The 14,323-nt window shown below is 42.9% G+C and overlaps 1 protein-coding gene across 4 annotated transcripts in view; it reads left to right on the forward strand.

The window, feature by feature from the left end:
- cntrob (centrobin, centrosomal BRCA2 interacting protein) overlaps window positions 1-14,323 on the forward strand; it is a 34,907-nt gene that overhangs the window by 10,665 nt on the left and 9,919 nt on the right. For all 4 annotated transcript variants that reach the window (XM_064925956.1, XM_064925955.1, XM_064925957.1 and 1 more), the window contains exon 17: window positions 7,642-7,838. The gene's annotated coding sequence lies outside the window, so the exon portion shown is untranslated. The remainder of the gene's footprint in view (window positions 1-7,641; window positions 7,839-14,323) is intronic.

The following is a 14,323-nucleotide window of genomic DNA, read 5'->3' on the forward strand; positions in this document are numbered from 1 at the left end:
GATTTATAGTCCATACAATACGATATATTGTCAAATAGTATCCTTTTATTTTAACTATCACATCCCCCCCCCCCGATCGGTTACACACATGTTCGCAGGCACAAACACACACTTGCACGTTTTGTTCTTCTATCCTCGTGGGGACATAAAATTAATTTATATTCAAAATCCTATTTACCCTAACCTGTAACCCACACCCTAAACCTCTTACCCCTAACCCTACTTTTAACCCTAAACCTAACCACTGAGTTTAAAATAGCATTTGTCCTCATGGGGACGTGGGAAATGTTCCATGCAGGAACCTTTGGGGATTTTCGGTCCCTACAAGGATATAAGAACCAACCACACACACACAGCCAGAAACTGCCAACCTGACAAGAACTCAGGTGTGTATGTATATTGTGTCGGTATCACAGGAGGTTGGTAGCACTTTAATTGGGGAGGACGGGCTCGTGGTAATATATATAGGTATAGGTATTCAACACATTCAACACATCAAACACATGATTTCCACGTGTTTGATGCCATTCCATTTGCTCCGTTCCAGCCTTTATTATGAGCCGTCCTCCCCTCAGCAGCCTCCACTGGTATGTGGTTGGTTCTTGCACTCACACATTCGGGTGTGTGTGACATGACTGTGCAGTAGCCTAATTGTCATCTCACCTCTAATCTGTTAATGTCGGAATTGGATTTATGCAGTCTCCCTGAATCCTGCCACTAGAGCCCAAAATATATACAGTAATGCCAACACTCTTACACACACTAATACAAACTTAACACACACTATCACAATTTTGTCTGCTCACGTCCTTCTGCTACCAGAGCCAAATATACACTTACACACAATGACACACACTAACACAATTGTCTCTTCTGCAACCTGAGCTAAATATACGATAATGCTGCCCTGGGTGTGACCAGGGTGACATCAAATGTAATTAGCCACATGCTCCGAATACAAAAGGTGTAGACCTTACAGTGAAATGCTTACTTACAAGCCCCTAACAAACAATGCAGTTTAAAAAAAATATGAATAAGAAAAAAGTAACAAGTAATTAAAGAGCAGCAGTAAAATAACAATAGACTATACTAGACTATACAGGGGGGTACCGGTACAGGTACAGAGTCAATGTGCGGGGGTACCGGTGTCTGTAATTGAGGTAGAGTTATTAAAGTGACTATGCATAGATAATAACAGAGAGAAGCAGCAGTGTTCCAGAGGGGGGGAGGCAATGCAAGTAGTCTGGGTAGCCATTTGATTAGGTGTTCAAGAGTCTTATGGCTTGTGGGTAGAAGCTGTTTAGAAGCCTCTTGGACCTAGACTTGGCACTCCGGTACCGCTTGCCATGCGGTAGCAGAGAGAACCGTGTAGGACTTGGGTGGCTTGAGTCATTGACAATTTTTAGGGCCTTCCTCTGACACCGGCTGGTGTAGAGGTCCTGGATGACAGGAAGCTTGTCTCCAGTGATGTAGTGGGCCATTAGCACTACCCTCTGTAGTGCCTTGCGGTCGGAGGCCGAGCAGTTGCCTTACCAGGCAGTGACGCAACCAGTCAGGACATTTTGAGGATCTGTGGACCCATGCCAAATTTTTTCAGTCCCCTGAGGGTGAATAGGTTTTGTCGTGCCCTATTCACGACTGTCTTGGTGTGCCTGGACCATGTTAGCCTGGCTGTGCAGTCATGAGTGAACAGGGAGTATGGGAGGGGACTGAGCACGCACCCTGAGGGGCCCCTGTGTTGAGAATCTGCATGGCGGATTTGTTATTAACTACACTTACCACCGTCAGGAAGTCCAGGATCCAGATGCAGAGGGAGATGTTTAGTCTAGGGTTCTTAGCTTATTGATGAGCTTTGAGGGCACCATGGTTTTGAACACTGAGCTGTAGTCAATGAATAGCATTGGGAACGGGCAGTGTGGAGTGCAATAGAGTGCATCTTTTGGGGTGGTATGGAAATTGGAGTGGGTCTAGGGGTTCTTGCATAATGATGTTGTTGTGAGCCATGACCAGCCTTTCGAAGCACTTCATGGCACATGAGTGCTACAGGTCGGTAGTCATTTAGGCAGGTTACCTTAGTGGTTTTGGGCACAGGCACTATGGTGGTCTGCTTAAACCTCTTAGAGCTAGGGCTACCCCCCTACTTTTTTCAATTTCCGCCTGAAGACCCAAATCTAACTGACTGTAGCTCAGGCACAGAACCAAGGATATGCATATTCTTGGTACCATTTGAAAGAAAACACTCTGAAGTTTGTGTAAATGTGAATTCAATGTAGGAGAATATAACACAATAGATCTGGTTTAGATAATACATTGAAAAAAAACATACGTTTTTCTTTTTATTGTTGTATCATCTTTAACCTCTCTGCGCACTGAATCCGTTAACATACGGTGATCGCTGCATAACTAGTCATATTAAACATTCATGAAAATACAAGTGTCTCACATGGTTTGAAAGCCTAGAATCTTGCTAATCCAACCGCTTTGTCAGATTTAAAAAATGATTTATTGCGAAAGAATACGCTGCGATTATCTGAGCACAGACCCCCATATCAAACTACTTATTCAACCAGCATTTGCGTAACAAAATCGCATTGCATTGAAATCAATCGTTTACCTTTGAAGATCTTGCACTGGTTGCAATCCCAAGGCTCGTTGTTACACGATGAATAGTCTTTTGTTCGGTTAAATCCATTTTTTATAGCCTAACACGAAACATTTTGTGAATGCTTATCTCGTTGAATTTCGTGTCATTCAATTTTCGACGTAACATCCAACGAAAATAGACAGACTTTCCCTGACTTTATCCAGTCATGTTTCGTTTCCTTGCAATCAACTGTTTGTTTCTAACACAACCAAACTTGATGGGTCATTTTGCGGGGCGTATTGACCTGGAAAAACCGATTGGAAGACAACAAGTGACGAGCCCATTGTGCACCAATTATATGACCACTCGTTCATTGACTGTATTTTAACCCAATGACCACTGATCGTCTTGAAATCTAGCTGGGTAGATAGCCAATGAGCAGAGGTAAACGGCAATATCCCATGGTTCTTTGTTTTAGGACAAACCTTTCCATTGAACGCTGGCGTAAGGACCGTTCTTTCGCCATTGCCAATTCAACCGTGAAGGAGCGACGCTTATTACTCACAGCAGTATTTCGGTGACTTGCATCTTCAGCTGTTTATTTATCCAACATCATGGCGAAAAAGTGAAGGAAAGCTAATTCTAAGACTAGATATACGAATGTAGAAACAATTTGAGAGGAAATTGATCGTGAAAGCTAATGCCATTGTTTTGAAATTAATATAAAATATTATTTGTGATTGTTTTTACATTTTATTTGCAATATATAAAGATTTAATGAAATGGGTAAAGTACATATTAGCTAGTCATTGTGAGGGTCTGTTTGTTTGTATGAGAACGACCATAGCCTATGTCTGTGTGTATATATACACTGCTCAAAAAAATAAAGGGTACACTTAAACAACACAATGTAACTCCAAGTCAATCACACTTCTGTGAATTCAAACTGTCCACTTAGAAAGCAACACTGATTGACAATAAATTTCACATGCTGTTGTGCAAATGGAATAGACAACAGGTGGAAATTATAGGCAATTAGCAAGACACCCCCAATAAAGGAGTGGTTCTGCAGGGGGTGACCACAGAACACTTCTCCGTTCCTATGCTTCCTGGTTGATGTTTTGGTCACTTTGAATGCTGGCGGTGCTTTCAATCTAGTGGTAGTGTAACAGTACTCTTCTTGCGTTGTGTACAATCAGTCTTTGACACGGAACTCCAACATGTAGCACCAGTCATGTAAATTTATTCTGTTAGGAACGGCACAAAATTGCACGTCATGCAATGCACGTCTCACCATCCAACTCTGCACTCACGCACGCTGGTTTGGTGCTTGTTCATTGGGCTAGTTACCAAAATAATACAATTACAATATACAATATAATATCTTTAACAATGTACCTGATAAGAAAGACACAAAATTGCACGTCATGCAATGCACGTCTCCCCATCCAACTCTGCACTCACGCACTGTACAAAATATATGAACCCCCCCCACCAGACACAGTAAGTTGCTAGCTAGTACTGGCGGGAGTTCTCTACAACAAAATGCACAACAAATATTCTCCAAAAACCGCTGCATCTTATGTGTGATGTTTGAATAACATTTACAAACAATTTGATATAAATTGTACATTTAAATCATCACTTGAGAGTATGAAAATCACTTTTGATGTACAGTGCTTTGCAACCAACAACTTAACGCTGGTTTGGTGCTTGTTCACTGGGACGATTCTAACTGGAACATCCCCCCTCGTAAGCAAGCTATGCAAACCAGCCAATAAGATGCCATGTTGAGTGTCTGCTTGAGGATGTTGCAGGCAGCAGAACATTCTCCACGGCGTCTCCAGACTCTGTCACGTCTGTCACTTGCTCAGTGTGAACCTGCTTTCATCTGTGAAGAGCACAGGGCGCCAGTGGCGAATTTGCCAATCTTGGTGTTCTCTGGCAAATGCCAAACGTCCTGCACAGTGTTGGGCTGTAAGCACAACCCCCACCTGTGGACGTCGGGCCCTCATACCACCCTCATGGAGTCTGTTTCTGACCGTTTGAGCAGACACATGCACATTTGTGGCCTGCTGGAGGTCATTTTGCAGGGCTCTGGCAGTGCTCCTCCTGCTCCTCCTTGCACAAAGGCGGAGGTAGCGGTCCTGCTGCTGGGTTGTTGCCCTCTTACGGCCTCCTCCACGTCTCCTGATGTACTGGCCTGTCTCCTGGTAGCGCCTCCATGCTCTGGACACTACGCTGACAGACACAGCAAACCTTCTTGCCACAGCTCGCATTGATGTTCCATCCTGGATGAGCTGCACTACCTGAGCCACTTGTGTGGGTTGTAGACTCCGTCTCATGCTACCACTAGAGTGAAAGCACCGCCAGCATTCAAAAGTGACCAAAACATCAGCCAGGAAGCACAGCATGTGAAATGTGTTGCTTCCTATGTGGACAGTTTGATTTCACAGAAGTGTGATTGACTTGGAGTTACATTGTGTTAAAGTGTTCCCTTTATTTTTTTGAGCAGTGTATAAACAGCTGAATCTGTGCGTTTACCAAACAATGCTGTGCGTAATATGCGTAGCTCCTTCCAGTATAAAACTTCAATAGCGATTGACTCCCTTTACGCCGGAGTTTACTACATGGGTTGGTCTTCCAACACATGACCATTGCATATTGCCGTTTACCTCCGCTCATTGGCTATCTACCCAGCTAGATTTCAAGACGAACAGTGGTCATTGGGTTAAAATACAGTCAATCAACGAAACAGTGGTCATATCATTGGTGCACAGTGATGTCATTACTTGTTGTCTTCAAATCGGTTTCTTTCAGTCAATACGTCCCGCGAAATGGCCCATCAGGTTTGGTTGTGTTACAAACAAACCAGTTGATTGCAACGAAACCAAACATGACTGGAAAAGTCACGTTTTGTGTGGGTATTTACCCTGGAATGTGTCGTTGAAAATGGAATAAGACGGAATTCACAACACAAGCGGTTCACAAAATGTTTTGTGTTAAGCTATAAAAAAACGGATTTATCAAACAAAAGATCATTCATTGTGTAACAATGAGCATTGGGATTGCAAACAGACGAAGATCGTCAAGGGTAAACGATTAATTTTAATGCAGTTTGTGATTTTGTTACGCCTGTGCTGGTTGAAATATATATATATTTTTATGGGGCTCTATCCTCAGATAATCGCATCGTATTCTTTCGCAGTAAATCCTTTTTTAAACCTGACAACGCAGTTGGATTAGCAAGATTCTAGGCTTTCGATACATGTGAGACACTTGTATTTTCATGAATGTTTAATATGACTTTATGTAGCGATCACCGTATGTTGTGGAATTTCAGCCCGCTACCGGGTTCCGTGCGCAGGGAGGTTAAAACATGTTGGTATTAAAGACTTGGACAAGGAGTGGTTGTAAATGTCAGTGAAGACACTTGCCAGTTGGGCAGCGCATGCCTCCAGTACACGTCCTGATAATCCGTCTGGCCCTGTGACCTTGTGAATGATGACCTGTCTAAAGGTCTTACATCGGCTGCAGAGAGCGTGATCACACAGTCTTCCGGAACAGCTGATGCTCTCATGCATGTGAGAGCATAGAAGTAGTTTATCTCGTCTGGTGGGTTTGTGTCACTGAGCAACTCTCGGCTGTGCTTCCCTTTTGTAGGCTAATGCCACATCCGACGAGCGTCATAGCCGGTGTAGTATGATTCGATCTTAGTCCTGTATTGACGGTTCGTCGGAGGGCATAGCGGGATTCGTTATAAGCTTCCGGGTTAGAGTCCCGCACCTTGAAAGCGGCAGCTCTAGCCTTTCGCGCTGTGGATGTTGCCTGTAATCCATGGCTTCTGGTTGGGGTATGTACAGTGGGGCAAAAAATGATTTAGTCAGCCACCAATTGTGCAAGTTCTCCCACTTAAAAAGATGAGAGGCCTGTAATTTTCATCATAGGTACACTTCAACTATGACAGACAAAATGAGAAAAAAAAATCCAGAAAATCATTGTAGGATTTTTAATGAATTTATTGGTGGCTGACATACTTTTTTGCCCCACTGTATGTACGGTCACTGTGGGGACGACGTCATCGATGCGCTTATTGATGAAGCCAATGACTGATGTGGTGTACTCCTCAATGCCATCAGAGGAATCCTGGAACATATTCCAGTCTGTGCTAGCAAAACAGTCCTGTAGCTTAGCATCTGCCTCATCTGACCACTTTTTTATTGATCTAGTCATTGGTGCTTCCTGTTTTAATTTTTGCTTGTAATTCGGAATCAGGAGGATAGAATTATGATCAGATTTGCCAAATGGTAGGAGGGGCTTTGTATGCGTCTCTGTGTGGAGTAAAGGTGGTCCAGAGTTTTATTTTCCGCTCTGGTTGCACATTTAACATGCTGATATAAATTTGGTTAAACTGATTTAAGTTTCCCTGCATTAAAGTCCCCTGCTACTTGGAGCGCCACCTCTGGGTGAGCGTGTTTGCTTATGGCGGAATACAGCTCATTCAATGCTGTCTTAGTGCCAGCCTCTGACTGTGGTGGTATGTAAACAGCTATGAAAAATGCAAAAAAAAAACACTCTAGTTAGGTAGTGTGGTCTACAGTTTATCATGAGATATTCTACCTCAGGCGAGTAATAGCTCGAGACTTCCTTAGATATCGTGCACCAGTTGTTATTTACAAAAAGCCCCTTGTCTTACCAGATGCCGCTGTTCTATCCTGCCGGTGCTGCGTATAACCAGCCAGCTGTATGTTGATAGTGTCTTCATTCAGCCACGTCGCTGTGAAGCATTAAGATATTAGTTTTTAATGTCCCTTTGGTAGTTTAATCTTCCGCGTAGGTCATCTATTTTTATTGTCCAAAGTTTGCTAGCAGAATGGAAGAAGTGTTTTTTTGTTGTTGATCACATACGAATTCTCAGAAGGCAGCCCGCACTCCGGCCCCTTTTTCTTACAAATGCAAATAAATGAACAAAAAAGCACAATCGTACACATCCTGGGTTAATCTCTCTACACAGCAAAATATACTCTACGCCACTTTTCTGTGTGTTTGTGTCGCAGGACTTGAGGAGCTGTGTGACAGAGGGGGAGATATGAGGGGATGTGTGGCGGAGGAAGAGGAGCATAAGGGAGAAAGACAGAGAGCTGAGAGTGGAGAGAGGCAACAGTGGGTGGAGAGGGGTCCCAGCCTCACCTCTGGCCCCAGCCCTAGCTTTGACCCCGGAAGGAGGAGTGAACTACAGTACTATGTCGCCATGGTGAGTACCTCTCTCTTGCTATCTGTGACACACACAAACTCACACACACTCTGTCTGTGTCCTCTTTACTTTCACTTACACACAGTTCTCTAAAACTATGAACTAGGTTTGAATATTTCCCTGTTATTTTACAAAAGTTCCATCCTGAGAATTAGTCACTTTTCTCCCTGTATTTTCTGCCAAAACTGTAAGTGTATTTCTAAAGCATATGCAGTGCATTCGGAATGTATTCAGACCCCTTGACTTTTTCCACATTTTGTTACTTTACAGCCTTATTTTAAAGTTGATAAATAGTTTTTATCCCTCATCAATCTACACACAATCTACCCATAATGACAAAGAAAAAACAGGTTTACATTTCTTCTTGCAAATTTATACAAAAAAGCATAGGAAATATCACGTTTACATAAGTATTCAGACACATTACTCTGTACTTTGTTGAAGCACCTCTTGCAGCGATTACAAGCTTTGCACACCTGTATTTGGGGAGTTTCTCCCATTCTTCTCTGCAGATCTTCAAGTTCTGTCAGGTTGGATGGGGAGCGTTACTGCACAGCTATTTTCGGGTCTCTCCAGAGATGTTCGATCGGGTTCAAGTCCGGGCTCTGGCTGGGCCACTCAAGGACATTCAGAGACTTATCCCGAAGCCACTCCTGCTTTGTCTTGGCTGTGTGCTTAGGGTCGTTGTCCTGCTGGAAAGGGAACCTTCGTCCCAGTGTGAGGTCCCGAGCACTCTGAAGCTGATTTTCATCAATGATATCTCTGTACTTTGCTCTGTTCATCTTTCCCTTGATCCTGACTTAGTCTTCTGGTCCCTGCCGCTAAAAAAAATCCCCACAGCCTGATGCTGCCACCTTCTGGAAGGTTCTCCACAGTTGAACTCTGGAACTCTGTCAGAGTGACCATCAGGTTGTTGGTCACCTCCCTGTCCAAGGCCATTCTCCCCCGATTGCTCAGTTTGGCCAGGCAGCCAGTTCTAGGAAGTCTTGGTGGTTCCAAACTTCTTCTATTTAAGAATGATGGAGGCCACTGTGTTCTTGGGGACCTTCAATGCGGCAGAAATGTTTTGGTACCCTTCCCTAGATCTGTGCCTCGACACAATTCTGTATTGGAGCTCTATTTCTTTGACCTCATGGCTTGGTTTTGGCTCTGAAATGCACAACTGTGGGACCTTACATGTACAGTTTTACAGAAACTGGTTTTACTGTTTAATTTTTTTTAATACATTTGCAAATATTTCTAGACTTGTTTTCACTTTGTCAGTATGAGGTGTATATTTGTTATTTAATCCATTTTAAAATAAGGCTGTAATGTAGCAAAATGTGGAAAAAGTCAAGGGGTTTGAATACTTAACGGATAGACTGTAAATGTCTGGATTTGATTAGCGCTTTGATTTAAGCCTGATGCTGATCCATACATTAACCTGTTAAACTCTGGTGGAATTTTCTAAACAACGCCTAATATTGTATTAGACCCTCAAAGTACATTTTCGTTTTAAAACTGTCTTACAAACCCATGCTTAGTACTGTTAGAAAGGTAATAACTGTTTCTGACACCTTTATCGGAATCCCAATTTGACGACGACAGAGCCCAAGATGCAGCAAACCAAATAAAAACATACATTTACAGTTTTTTTTTCTTGTAGGGGGTGCCTAAGAGATTTAAAAGTCTAGGTTTGAGATATAATATGTCGCCAACTACTGTTCCACAATATATATATATATATTTTTTTTTTTTTTTTCTTTCTCAGATCTTAACTAATGGTGGCACTCTAAACATGCACATTCCCATTGAGTAACAGCCGGGCTTGTGCAACATTCCATACCTTTTACAGGAATAAAATATACTGAACAACAATATAAATGCGACATGCAACAATTTTAAAAACTGTACTGAGTTACAGTTCATATAGGGAAATCAGTCAATTGAAATACATTTTTCAGGCCCGAATCTATGGATTTCACATGACTGGGAATATAGATATGCATCTGTTGGTCACGGATACGGCAGGGTAGCCTAGTGGTTAGAACGTTGGACCCCCGAGCTGACACGGTACAAATAGGTTGTTCTGCCCCTGAACAGGCAGTTCTGTTCCTAGGCCGTCATTGAAAATAAGAATTTGTTCTTAACTGACTTGCATAGTTAAATAAAGGTACAATAAAATACCTTTAAGCTCTCTAGGGTTGGGGGCAGTATTTGGAATTTTGGATGAAAAGCATGCAAGCATTAAACGGCCTGCTACTCGGGCCCAGAAGATATGATATGCATAGAACTGGTATAACTGATTTGGATAGAAAACACTCTAAAGTTTCCAAAACTGTTAAAATAGTGTCTGTGAGTATAACAGAACTGATTTAGCAGGCGAAAACCTGAGAAAAATCCATTCAGGAAGTAGTTTTGTCCGGTTGAAATATTATAGATCATTTAGGCTAAAAAACAACCTGACGATTGAATATAAACATTGTTTGACATGTTTCTATGAACTTCACGGATACAATTTAGATTTTTTTGTCTGATTTGTTTTAACTGAGTTTGAGCCTGTGGATTACTGAAGAAAACGCGCTAACAAAATGGAGGTTTTTGGATATAGAGAGACTTCATCGAACAAAAGGAACTTTATTGAGTAAATGAATGTATTCTGATTGCCACCATATGAAGATCATCAAAGACAATTAATCCCTTATCTCTATTTCTTGTAACGCTTCTGCTTGGCTGGTTACTGTTTGTAATAATTTGTCAACTGGGCTATGTTCTGGGCTAGGTATGTTCTGGGCTAGGTATGCTTTTGCCAAAAAGCATTTTATAAATATGACACTGTGGTTGGTTTAACAAGAAGGTAATCTTTAAACCTATGTAAAATATGTTTTGTTTTCTGAATTTTTATAATGAGCATTTCTGTAATTGAATTTGGCGCTCTGCAACCTCACTGGATGTTGGCCAGATGGGACGCTAGCGTCCCACATACCCTAGAGAGGTTAAAAAAAGGTCAATATCTGGTGTGACCACCATTTACCTCATGACACATCTCCTTCGTGTAGAGTTGGTCAGGCTGTTGATTGTGGAATGTTGTCCCACTCTTCTTCAATGGCTTTGCTGGATATTGGCGGGAACTGGAACATGCTGTGTTACACGTCTATCTAGAGCATCCCGAACATACATGCTCAATGGGTGACATGTCTGGTGAGTATGCAGGCCATGGAAGAACTGGGACATTTTCGGCTTCCAGGAACAGAGCCTTGTGACATGGGGCCGTGCATTATCATGCTGAAACATGAGGCAATGGCTAAATGGTATGACAATGGACCTGAGGATCTCATCACGGTATCTCTATGCATTCAAATTGCCATCGATAAAATGCAGTTGTGTTCATTGTCCGTAGCTTATGCCTGCCTATACCAGAACCCCACCATCTGTTCACAACATTGACATCAGCAAACCGCTTGTCCACACGATGCAGTCTGCCATCTGCCCGGTAAAGTTGAAACTGGGATTCATCTGTGAAGAGCATACATCTCTAATCAAATTGACTTATTAAGCCCTTTACATCAGCTGATATCGCAGTGCTGTACAGATACCCATACTAAAACCACAATCAGCAAGCAATGCAGGTGTAGAGAAGCACTGTGGCTAGGAAAAACTCCCTAGAAATGCCAGAAACAAGGAAGAAACCAGGCTATGAGGGGTGGCCAGTCCTCTTCTGGCTGTGCTGGGCGGAGATTATAACAGAACATGGCCAAGATGTTCAAATGTTCATAGATGACCAACAGGGTCAAATAATAATAATCACAGTGGTTGTCGAGGGTGCAACAGGTCAGCACCTCAGGAGTAAATGTCAGTTGGCTTTTCGTAGCCGATCACATTCAGAGTATCTCAACCGCTACTCTGCTGTCTCTAGAGAGTTGAAAACAGCAGGTCTGGGACAGGTAGCACATCCGGTGAACAGGTCAGGCAGGCAGGCAGGCGCGCTGTGGCCCCATCCGATGATAACCCCACCTGCTTTGCCAAAGCACAGCCCCCACACCACTAGAGGGATATCTTCAACCACCAACTTACCATCCTGAGACAAGGCCGAGTATAGCCCACAAAGATCTCGCCACGGCACAACCCAAGGGGGGGCGCCAACACAGACAGGAAGATCACGTTGATTTGTCACGTGCCAAATACAACCTTACAGTGAAATGCTTACTTATAGGCTCTAACCAACAGTGTAATTTCAACCCCCAAAAAATGAGGTATTAGGTGAACAATAGGTAAGGCTATAACAGTGGGGAGGCACCGGTTAGTCGGGCTGATTGAGGTAGTATGTACATGTAGATATGATTAAAGTGACTATGCATATATGAAAAAACAGAGTAACAGTAGCTTAAAAGAGGGGGTGGCGGGACACAATGGCGGTAGCCCGGGGGCACTGATTAGTTGGGCAAATGGAGGTAGTATGTACATGAATGTATAGTGTACTCCCTGTTCACCCACGACTGCGTGGCCACGCACGCCTCCAACTCAATCATCAAGTTTGCGGACGACACAACAGTGGTAGGCTTGATTACCAACAACGACGAGACGGCCTACAGGGAGGAGGTGAGGGCCCTCGGAGTGTGGTGTCAGGACAATAACCTCACACTCAACGTCAACAAAACTAAGGAGATGATTGTGGACTTCAGGAAACAGCAGAGGGAACACCCCCCTATCCACATTGATGGAACAGTAGTGGAGAGGGTAGTAAGTTTTAAGTTCCTCGGTGTACACATCACAGACAAACTGAATTGGTCCACCCACACAGACAGCATCGTGAAGAAGTGCACAATGCATCACCGGGGGCAAACTACCTGCCCTCCAGGACACCTACACCACCCAATGTCACGGGAAGGCCATAAAAGATCATCAAGGACAACAACCACCTGAGCTACTGCCTGTTCACCCCGCTATCATCCAGAAGGCGAGGTCAGTACAGGTGCATCAAAGCTGGGACCGAGAGACTGAAAAACAGCTTCTATCTCAAGGCCATCAGACTGTTAAACAGCTACCACTAACATTGAGTGGCTGCCGCCAACACACTGACTCAACTCCAGCCACTTTAATAATGGGAATTGATGTAAAATATATCACTAGCCACTTTAAACAATGCTACTTAATATAATGTTTACATACCCTACATTATTTATCTCATATGTATACGTATATACTGTACTCTATCATCTACTGCATCTTTATGTAATACATGTATCACTAGCCACTTTGAACTATGCCACTTTGTTTACATACTCATCTCATATGTATATACTGTACTCGATACCATCTACTGCGTCTTGCCTATGCCGCTCTGTACCATCACTCATTCATATATCTTTATGTACATATTCTTTATCCCTTTACACTTGTGTGTGTATAAGGTAGTAGTTTTGGAATTGTTAGCTAGATTACTTGTTGGTTATTACTGCATTGTCGGAACTAGATGCACAAGCATTTCGCTACACTCGCATTAACATCTGCTAACCATCTGTATGTGACAAATAAAATTTGATTTGATTTAAAGTGACTATGAATACAGTGGGGCAAAAAGGTATTTGGTCAGCCACCAATTGTGCAAGTTCTCCCACTTAAAAAGATGAGAGGCCTGTAATTTTCACCATAGATACACTTCATCTATGACAGACAAAATGAGAGAGAAAAATTCCAGAAAATCACGTAAGATTTGTTTATGAATTTATTTGCAAATTATGGTGGAAAATAAGTATTTGGTCACCTACAAACAAGCAAGATTTCTGGCTCTCACAGACCTGTAACTTCTTCTTTAAGAGGCTCCTCTGTCCTCCACTCGCTACCTGTATTAATGACACCTGTTTGAACTTGTTATCAGTATAAAAGAAACCTGTCCACAACCTCAAACAGTCACACTCCAATCTCCACTATGGCGAAGACCAAAGAGCTGTCAAAGGACACCAGAAACAAAATTGTAGACCTGCACCAGGCTGGGAAGTCTGAATCTGCAATAGGTAAGCAGCTTGGTTTGAAGAAAGCAACTGTGGGAGCAATTATTAGGAAATGGAAGACATACAAGACCACTGATAATCTCCCTCGATCTGGGGCTCCACGCAAGATCTCACCCCGTGGGGTCTAAATGATCACAAGAACGGTGAGCAAAAATCCCAGAACCACACGGGGGGACCTAGTGAATGACCTGCAGAGAGCTGGGACCAAAGTAACAAAGCCTACCATCAGTAACACACTACGCCGCCAGGGACTCAAATCCTGCAGTGCCAGACGTGTCCCCCTGCTTAAGCCAGTACATGTCCAGGCCCGTCTGAAGTTTGCTAGAGAGCATTTGGATGATCCAGAAGAAGATTGGGAGAATGTCATATGGTCAGATGAAACCAAGAGAGAACTTTTTGGTATAAACTGTTTTTCTGCAAAGGGACCAGGACGATCCGTGTAAAGGAAAGAATGTATCGTGAGATTTTGAGTGAAAGCCTCCTTTCATCAACAAG

The sequence above is a fragment of the Oncorhynchus masou genome, chromosome 20, assembly GCF_036934945.1.
Source record: "Oncorhynchus masou masou isolate Uvic2021 chromosome 20, UVic_Omas_1.1, whole genome shotgun sequence".
Taxonomy (NCBI): Eukaryota; Metazoa; Chordata; class Actinopteri; order Salmoniformes; family Salmonidae; genus Oncorhynchus; species Oncorhynchus masou.